Raw genomic sequence first — 7,789 nt, forward strand, 5'->3', positions numbered from 1 at the left:
TTATAAGTAAGAAATCCAGGGCTTAGGAAAGAGAAATAAGTTGACAAGGATTGGTTTTGCCTTGGAGTCCCACCAATGTCATCTGACTCCATATTGGGAGGGTAGCAGACAGCAGGCAGGGCTGTCTTATGGAATTGCCTGAAGAAGTCCCAGAGCAATCAAGGGTGCTGTGGGTTTGGCTCTGAATTTCTCATTTTAACAGTTAAGCAGATTCGTTCCTAATATTAAAATGAGGTCAAAACACAGTCTTAAAAATCATCTGGCTGTCATTCCAGTGTCTCCAAGTGGGGATAGTGGGGGTGTGAGCTGGCTGTGGGCAGTGACACAGAGGCTGAGCAAGAGTGTGAGTCACTAAGTCGGGCAGGGTGGAGGCTCATCATGGCTAGAGCCAGGCTGGCCTGGGGTGGGGCTTTTCCTCCCAGCTCTGCCCTGGCAAGCGGTGACTCTGGACCTCAGCTTTTCTTGGTTCGGACCTGGGTGAGCTTGGACATTACTTTTGGCTCTCGGTTCCCAGTTTCTCTGTCTGGGGATAGGAAACCATTATGCGCCAGCCAGAAGCCTGACCTCTGTAATCCTCCAGAGGATCCCCCGTGCTGGTTAAAGGAGACCATAAGTTCGGGATGACGGAGTTCAGAGCCAGTACCGGCCTGGTCAGTTTTCAGTGACATGACTTGGGTGAGCATATCCCTCGCCAGTCCCCGCTCTAGCTATGGAACAGGAACCTCAAATGCTGACATTTTCGTGACTTTGTGCCCCGTGCCCATTCTCTGATGCGTGACACTTAGAGATGGAACGTTTGTCATTAGGACTCAATGAAGTCACGAGGGTGGGGCCCATCGTAGGATTAATGACCTTATAAGGAAAGGAACTCGAAACTGCCCCGCCCCTGTGTGAGGGTGAGGGGAATTTAGCCATCTATAAGCCAGGGAAAGTCACCAAGCTCTGGGTCTGGCAGCTCAGCTCCCTGAGAACTGCTTGTTCTTTACGCCACACCACCTAGGACATTTTGTCATAGCAACTGAGGTGACTGAACACCATTGCAATGAGGACTAAATGGCAAGGTTCTCTGCACCCGGGCTAGTGAGGAGGAAGCCTCCAGACACGGCATCTACTCTAGTCCTGATGCCACCCTGGTTCTTACAGAGAAAATGGCCAGCCATCCCAGGACGCCCCGCTAGATTGGTGGAGGCATTTCTTCACGACGCAGGGTCAGCCTTAAAAATGCACTTCAAAGGCAATTCAGCATCTCTGGCCTCTGACCCTTGAATGCTAACATTGCCTTCCCACGCTTACACCAGCCGCTGAGATGACCCAACGTCCACACATCTTTGAGTCCCTCACCAGGGTGGGCTCTAGTTCTTTCCAACAACTCTACGAAACATGACCATTGTTCCTGTGGGCCTAAGCTCTTAGTTTACGATGACAAAAGTAGCCACCAGAGACCTTCCTGAGCTAAACACAGCCTGGTAAGCTGGCCTGTGGTCCCAGCAGTTAGCAGGTTGAAGCAAGAGGGTCTTGAGTTGAAAGACAACCTGGTCTCCATAGGAACACTTTTTATCAAAAATCAAAACAACAGACAAAAGTATCATCCTCATCAAGAAGTTAGACGCAGGGCTAACGTGTGACAGGGCGAATTCCACTTTCAGAAAGAAGTGGGAACATGTGTCCACATAAAAACTGAGATATAAGTCTATGACGTTATTCATAATAGTCAGAAGAAGGAATCCAAATGCAAACCGCTGGTGGGACAGAGTGTGGTACAGTTGTATGATAGAATATCGTTTGTCAATAAAATGGAATGAATTGTCAGGGCTATGGAGAGGGACACATGCTGTTTAGTGGTATAAAGTGAAGACGCTCTTGAACCCTGTTCACAACTGTGTGAAAACACCAGTTTACGCTTCAAATGGCCACCACAATAAGTCTTACAATGTTTGTTAATGTGATATATATCATGTCATATATATGATATATACATATATATGTATATATTAAACATTTATTTTTATTTTTCGAGACAGGGTTTTTCAGTGTAGCTTTGGAGCCTGTCCTGGAATTCTCCTCTGTAGACCAGGCTGGCCTTGAACTCACAGAGCTCCACCTGCCTCTGCCTTCCGAGTGCTGGGATTAAAGACCTGTGCCACCACCACCCGGCAAGCACTTATTTCTCAATATTTTATGTGTTTAAGTGTCTTGCCTGCATGTATATGAGAGTACTATATTCGTGCATGGTGCCCTCAGAGATTAGAAGAGGGCACCGGATCTCTGAAACTGGAGTTTATAGGTGGTCGTGAGCCCCCATGTGGGTTCTGAGGAACTGGACCCAGGTCTCCTGGGAGAGCAGTGAGCGGTTTTCACAGCTGAGCCATCTCTCCAGCCACCTTAACACAGTGTTTTTAAAAAATATAAATAAATAAAGCTCTGCCGTTTCCCGATAGATGAGTCTATTGAGAGTGGAGGCTGGTGTTGCCAGGCTGGGGGTGGGGTGGGGTGATGGAGTTGTTGGGAGGAATTCCTTTCAGAGCAGTGAGATGTGCTTTGGAGATTTGTGTGTGTGTGTGTGGGGGGGCATCTGCATAAATTTCAAACACATTAAGTGCCTTCACCTTAAAATGGCTAATTTCATATTATGCAAATTTATGTGAACTTCATGTCAGTTAAAAAAAAAGTCAGTGGATTTTTGAAGCAGAAAAACAAATACACTGGACCAGCAAGATGGCTCAGCTGGCAAGGCCCCGGCTGCCAAGCCTCAGAACTGGTTCTGAGGGGACCCATCTAGCGGAAAGAGAACAGACTCCTGAAGTTTTCCTCTGACCTCCACGCGTGCATCACGTGCCTTCTCTGAGCCTGTACGGTGGGGATGGAGGAGATCTCACCACACGTTGATCTGGGAGAAGAACATCATTATCACAGGATGGGCTGGGAATGCACTCTGCCGTCTTCCTCTCTGGACAGGGCAGGAGCGCTCTCTTCCTTAGAGCAATGCGGTATCAGGCATGTTCCTTTCAGGCATGTTCCTTTCGGAACACCCAGTGCCTCAGCATCTCCCCAGCTCTAACCCCAGCTGTCTCTTCATGCCCATTACCTTCTGATTCCAAACACACACGCGCGCACACATGCACACTCACACACACACACCTGTGGTTTGCCTAGACGTGCCTTTCCCATTCCCCTCCCTGTTCCTGAGCTCAAGGCATCAGAAGCTGCAAGCATTCTGTCAACGGGATTTTTAAAGCCTGTCACGGCCAGCTTTTAGGCGTTTGACTCATGGGATGTGGGTGGCAGGTGCCACACCTTCTCTTGTCGCAGCTGTGAGGGGGTGGGCATTTTTTGCTGTTTTTCATTCCGTTTTTTATTTAAAAAAAAAAGATCCAATTGCAGTCCTCTGGACACTAGTGGGTAAATCTCTGGTGGGCTGTTTTCCACCAGGCTAAGAGTCACTAAGTGAAAGACACTGGATTCTGAGGCCTTAGAAGAGGGGCAATTTTTATTTATTTTATTTATTTTTTTTTGTAGCCAGTCTTTTCATTTAAGTCAGATGCCTTGGAACAGAGGCTGAGAGAATAGCAAAGGCAGCACCTGCCTGGCCTCCCCGCCCCCAGATCCACTGCTCCTCTCAGCTCCTACAGATGAGTGGAGGATAATGTCACATTCCCAAGCTGTCATCAGAATCCTCCCAACAGCTGGAGTAGATCTTAGACGCAAGAAACTGTCACCTGTGCCAGCTCCAGGTGCCAGCCAGTAGCAGGGGGACTAAGGCGCAGTCTATTCTCTGATGGCCACGACACACATTCATATCGTGCGGTAAGCTCTTCAGAGAGAGTTCACGGAGATGCAGCTCGGGTTGCAGCGTGCTTCTCTAGTACACTCACCGGTAGCCCATGCTTACACATGCTTACACATGCTTACACACGCTTACACACGCTTACACATGCTTACATATGCTTACACCCCCCCATACACAAAGTAATTTTTAAAAAGAGTTGGCTTAATTTTTGGGAAAAGCCAAGTTACTAAATACTTTCCTTCCTAAGAAAAGCAAGGTCCTTTGTGGTTAGTGTTTTGCTTTAAGGTCCTCTGAAAGAAAACAGGGAAACAATTGAGCAGGGAATGGGGATGTGTTTTCTTAGTGGTGTGGTGTTACTAAGTTAGAAACACAGCCCAGTTTTCCTGCCTAAGGCAGCCATTGCCAGGAAGACAGTGTTTCCAGAGATCTTTGTTTCCCGGTTTCTTTTCTCTGCCTTCTGCCATCTTGACCACTTACAATCTTGTAGACAGTTCTAAGCCTGCTCAGCCAAGAGACTTCAACAAAAGTGGGGCCAAAGCCGGGCGATGGTGGCGCACACCTTTAATCCCAGCACTCAGGAGGCAGAGGCAGGCGGATCTCTGTGAGTTCGAGACCAGCCTGGTCTACAGAGCTAGTTCCAGGACAGGCTCCAAAGCCACAGAGAAACCCTGTCTCGAAAAAAACAAAAAAAACCAAAAAAAAAAAAAAAAAGTGGGGCCAAAACCATGTAATCCATACAGCCATGCCTTTAGCCCCCAGTCTCACTCTCTCCTCTCCAGTGGGCAGCTTCGTGTCTAGGTCCTGAGAATCCTGGTCCTCCCTCACCTGTCACCCCCGACTGCTGTGAGAACAAGACTTATCTGCATGGAATCCAAGAGAACTGGAGAGTTAAAGGTGTGTGTGTGTGTGTGTGTGTAGGCCAGAGTTAGATGTTGAGTGTCTTCCTCTGTCACCTCCATCTTATTTTACAAGCCAAGATCTCTTTCTTCAGCCACACCACCATGGGAGTTCCTGATTCCTGGAGATAAGCAGGGTCTGGATTGGCTAGTGCTTGGATGGGAGACAGGGTCTCACTGAACTGATGTAGTGATAAATGTTTTTTTGAAAGATATCTCTTGACCTCAAGGAGACTGAATTTTTCACAGACCTTGCCACCAGGTCAATAATATCTCTAGCAATGGGACCTGCTAAGGCTACGTGTTACCTGCTGTCCTGCTGTTTGCTCAGCCTGGTTATATTTAACCAGCATTAAAAACAAACAAAACAATGTAACGAACCTTACTAAGCATTGGGCTGCCCATGTATTCCAACTTTTACAAAAGCTCAACACAGGGCTTTGATCTTAAATTATGTGTTCTTCCACGCTCTTGGCCAGAATAACGTGCATGCTGTAATCACTTGCTGGAAGCAACCATCAGGTTGGAAGCAGCCTTATACACCAAATGTCTACCACAATGTTGGAAGCAACCTTATTTACCAAATGTCCACCACAATATTGGAAGCAGCCTTATTCACCAAATGTCCACCACAATGTTGGAAGCAAAATGCAGATTATAGGTTGAAAGATTTTGGGGTTTTGAGTGCTATTAAGTCGCCTGAGGTCAGTTATTTATTCCCTTGTAAAACCTAATGTTAGAGATTTGTTTTTAAAAATCCCCCATTCTTTTTCCATACCGTGTGTGTGTGCTTGTCAATAGAGCAAAGCCCTTTGTTAGGAACCCAAACCCATGTATGTGCACATGCGTGCACACACACACACCTGCCAGCAGGGACACACAGACACAGGTACAGATGCGGAGGCACAACTCAAAGACAACAGGGACTGCCAGATCGGACACACATACAATATTCAGATAGGCCAGGCTAGATAATTAGACTACAGACAGAAAGAAGACAGGAGAGAAGTGGAGAATTCAACTTTGTGCTTGCTCTTGGTCAGATTAATGCAAGAGGAAGTTAAGTGCTTTGCTTTCGTTCCTTAATGCACCACTGCTGCGTGTGTGTGTGTGTGTGTGTGTGTGCATGTGGAGGGCAGAGGTTGCCAAGGGTCCTTTCTCTGTCACCTCCATCTTGTTTTGTGAGACGAGATGGCATCCCCTTCGTCCATACCACCCTGATGTGCCAATCCCATCTGAGCCCTGGAAATTTGCTGGGTCGGGCCTGGTTAGTACTGGGATGGGAGACAAGGTGTTTCACTGAAGTAGGCGGCCAGTGGGCCCCAGGGACCCTCCTGTGTGTGTCTCCCCAAATCTAGGACTGTTTTACAGGAGTGCTAGGGATCTGAACTCAGATCCTCGTCTTCCTGAAAGTGCCACACACACACACACACACACACACACACACACACACAGAGAGAGAGAGAGAGAGCGAGAGAGAGAGAGAGGAGAGAGAGAGAGAGAGAGAGAGAGAGAGAGAGAGAGAGAGAGCGCAATCTCCCTGGGCCCCTGGAAGATGTTTTTAAAGCTCATCTTCTTAGTCTTTTTCCCTAACAGGTTCACTGATTTTTACTGACTCTTTTGGAAGCCACCTCCACTGGCTCCTGCTAACTCTCAGACCCTGATGCCCCACCCAAGCAGCCCCTTTGAGACAGGGGTCAGTTGTCTCCATTCCAGCCTATCCAGCAGGCACGCATCCTTGCCAAATCATACCTGGAAGCGCTGCCCCTTAGTAACGATTCCACCAGGGGCACGGCTGTCTGGCCGTGTTCAGAGTTTCCCACCAGCCTAAGCCCCAGCGCTACACAGGTTAGCCCTATACCACCTTGTAAGGTGCAATCCTCGTTTGCCGGTGGGCAGACAGAAGTAGTGGGGAGGACAGGTCTCCCACTATAAAGCTTCCTCTCATCAAGTTCATTTCCAACTTTACGGACCTTTCAACCTTCTAGCCAAGACTTACAGACTAACATTTCCAAACTGTCCATACACCGCTTACAGAGCTGGGCTCTGCTCTGAACCGTTAAAGATGATGTACTCAACTCTCTCAAGCAAGACTTAAAAAATAAATAAAAATTCCAAGTCCACCAAGTACAGATGTCTTGAAGAATCCAACAAGAATCTGCTGAGGGGGGAGAAAAGGTTAAAAGTCGTACTCTTCCCCCGGTGCAATAGGATACACACCTATCTCCTAAGTGATCTGTAACGAACACTTCCTCAAACGGTTGAGGAGACCCTTACGATGGACTCACTCATCCAAGTGCCCACCTAATGTGCTGTATTTCCTCAGGGACCAGAGGGACAGGAAACCCATTCTACCCACCAGAGGGCCTTAAGGACCATCCTGCTTCTCCCTGAAGATGGATGGACACTTTTCACTCCAGAGGGACAGTGGGGTGCAGCTTGGCAGTTTTTCAGTTTCCGTTGTGTTTTGTGTTTTCATTTCCCTGCCTAAACAGACTTGGTAACTATTTCTCCCATTTTATCTCTTCCAATGCTATCTTTAAGCTCTCACGCAAGCTTCCGTTTCCTCTCTCCTGGAAACGGCAACGCCTGACCCTGAATTCATCATAACCCGTCTATCATCACTGGTTTTGCATCTGGAAGCCCCCAGCACAGCCCCAACTGCGGAACATTACTGATTGCTCGTTATCCACCTGTGACCCTCGCCTTAGCCTGCTCCGTGCTTCTTGTCTATGGCATTCTCTATTAACGTTATGCTTGCATTTCATGCCCTGGATGGAAGAAACAGGTTGATCACACATACGTGAATAAATATTCATTTAAAATTTCCTGAGGTTCATAATGTATAGTCAGCTGAAGCTTTTAGTTGAAAACAGTTTGAATGTTTTGCCTGCTTGTCTATGCACCGTTTGTGTACCTGGTGTCCTCAGACACCCGAAGAGGGAGTTAGACCCTCAAACTCAGGTTACAGTTGTGTGCTTCTGGGTGGGTCCCGGAACTCTAACCTGGGTCCTCTGGAGAACCAGCCAGTGTTTTTAACCATCATTTGAAATAAAAGATTATGATTTTTCTATGGTTTTTCAAGACTAGGTTTCTCTGTGTAGCC

This window comes from Chionomys nivalis, chromosome 17 (genome assembly GCF_950005125.1).
Source record: "Chionomys nivalis chromosome 17, mChiNiv1.1, whole genome shotgun sequence".
NCBI lineage: Eukaryota > Metazoa > Chordata > Mammalia > Rodentia > Cricetidae > Chionomys > Chionomys nivalis.